This window comes from Plasmodium fragile (genome assembly GCF_000956335.1).
Source record: "Plasmodium fragile strain nilgiri unplaced genomic scaffold supercont1.46, whole genome shotgun sequence".
Classification (NCBI taxonomy): Eukaryota; Apicomplexa; class Aconoidasida; order Haemosporida; family Plasmodiidae; genus Plasmodium; species Plasmodium fragile.
The window spans coordinates 23,830-26,677 of NW_012192626.1; positions in this window are offsets into that span (position 1 = coordinate 23,830).

The following is a 2,848-nucleotide window of genomic DNA, read 5'->3' on the forward strand; positions in this document are numbered from 1 at the left end:
TTTTTTTTTTTTTTTTTTTTTTTTTTTTTTTTTTTTTTTTTCCTTCAAGTGTCAAGGCGTTCTTTTTCTAATTAGAAATATTCAAAGGGGGGAAAACAAAATGAGCGGTGGTGCACAAAATTTGTGCAAAAGAAAATGTCAAGGGGGGGAGGGAGGCGAAGATATGGAGTGTAGCATGGTTCAGTATAGAAATGGGCGAAGGGGAGGGGGGGGTGCCATAACATCTTTTTTAACCATGCCCCATTACTGCTTTGCGTTTATGTAGGCTTATCCCCCCCTCCGTGCTCCTGCATATAGGTGTTAACTTTTACCTGCGCTGGGATGAAAATGAATGTGCAGTTGGTGTCATTAAATATTGTGTGCTTACCACTTTGTTATGAAGCACTCTGTTCTTTTGTATGTAATAATGTAGGCATACATTCCTCTTTCACAGTTGCTTATATTTTTCATCCGTGTGTGTTTCAGCTCTCACGTTACACTTTTTGTGTGCTTCCCTCGTTGTGTTTACCTGTTTTGTGTTGCACTTGACACCTCCTGGTTCTTTTCCTCTGCCTTGTTTACCTCTTCGCTGCTCCACCGCTGGTCAATTCACTCCGGTTTTATATTCTTTTTAACAAAAAAAAAAGGTGCGACGAGGGAAAAGGTTTACTTGTGAGACCTGTACGGTGTGGAACTAGCTAAAATTGCAGGGGAAGAAAAAAAAAAAAAAAAAAAAAAAGAGAATTTTGCTAAACGGTTTTATTTTGGCTGGCGAGGGAGCAAATAAGTATGTAGTTGCGTCCTCGTGTATTGGCGTGGCTTCATAGAAGAGGTTGCCTTTTCCCCAACCAAGTTGTCTGTCTCTTTGAAGAACTCACCAATGTTGCAGTTCCGTCTGCGCAGTGTGCCAATGTGGCCCTTTCGGTGTGTCTTGTCCCTTGTTCCCTTTTTGTTATCTCTGGCGAGTTTATGTTTAAGGTGTTCAGGCAATCAATAGGAAAATAAAAAATAAAAATAAAGCGAAAAAGTTGTACGAGGATAGGTGAACAGGACTGTAAGGAGAAAACTGGGTCCTCTTCGACAGATTCCGTGTACGTACACGGAATATGCATGAGATGGTCAAATCGGATAGGGGTGTGATGAAGAGTGGCCCAAACGTGCTGCAGAATGTGACGCAATACGACGAGAATACACGTAGTGTCCTCACGCAGGTAATGCTACATACAGACGTATGCGCATGACCAGGAAAATTAAACACCAGTTGATCAAAAAACAAAAAAAACAAAAAAAATTACACTAAGGAGTACACACGAGTGTATATCTTTTGGACCAGGTATTATTATTTTTTTTTTTTTTCTCGCAAACCTGAAGAACAAGTAAAATTACAGCTTCGTTTACAATCTGGTTTTAGCTAGGCGCTGTGCGTGTGTGTGAATGGGAGAGCGCCTGAGGAGCGGTGGTTATTGGTTTGGCAAGGAGGGGGGGGCGGGTAAAAAATAATGCCACTGCTTCGAAATGGCAAGGTGGAAACGCACATAAGGGTATAATAAACATATATATATATATATCTGCGCGCTGTGTTACGAGGAAATGCCCACAAGGTATGTTTACACATTTGAACATATTCGCGCGGTACACACGATGCGTATGTACACTCTCTTTAACGCGTGTATGCATGTGCACATGTGTACTTGTCGTATGTTTATCATGTTGAAAAAAAAATTCATAAATAGAGCAAAAGGACAAGTGAAAAAAGAACTTTGGCGAAATTGTCCTATGGAAAATTACTCAGAGTTTTTATCAACTTATTATATGAAATGTACACTTTTTCTTGTCCTGTCATGGATTACATATTTGGACAAACAAACGGACGATGGAGCGTTCGACTTTGAATGAGCTAATAAATCCCCTGGGAAAAAAGTACCCATATTAGACAATAATGCATTATCGGACACGAAAAAAAAAAAAAAAAAAAAAAAAATTAATCAGGTGCGGTGATGAGCTGGATATGCCAAATGCGCAGTGGACAGACACACTTCACAGAATCGAAAAAAAAAAAAAAAAAAGTGGAGCCGAAAAGGATCGAGGGTTCACTGCGAAAAGAGTTTATGCAAGCTGTGTTCACCAAAGTGGAATTTATTCAAACGCGCATATGTATGAATCACGCGGTACGTACCCCACTTGGCAACTTCCCTGGAGTCACTTGTAATTGTGTATGTACTGACTTCATTTTGGCGCGCCTCTCTGGTTGAGTCTTTTTCACCTTCTGGGAGAATGGCTCATCGCGCTGAGCATTTACCCGCAGATCGACGCTGAACTGTTTTTTAATTACCCCCTCCCGCGGGGGGGTGAAGAGATTCGCATGGTCAGCAGGAGCGCGTAAGCAGGGTTACACCACCAGCGCTAGGAACGCAGTTCGATTGACCCCTCAGATGGGAAGTATTTACCGGATCAATGATCTGCTAGACAAGGCAACCCAAACGTCTGTTCAAGAGCGTGAGTGGCGTGTATAAGACTTGTCGCGAATGCTTCGCACGTCTGCATACATTTAACGCATCGTTCCGATGTGTGAGGGAGTAAAGAGTGGACAATGTGTATGCACAAAAAAAAAAAAAAATTAAAATAAATAAAAAATAAAGTGCTGTGAAAAGAACGATTTGGACTATCCGGTTCAGGATTGCAAGTTTTCCCACAATTTTGCTTTTTCCATCTTCATGCAACTGATTGTCTTACCAAAGTGCAAAATGACACAACTAAAATGGAGTAAAAAAAAAAAATTCAGCCCTGTTCCCGTGAACGATTTAACGCCTGAATGGTCAACCATCGGCTTGGGTTGACTTTTTTTTTTTTTTTTTTTTTTTTTTTCTCC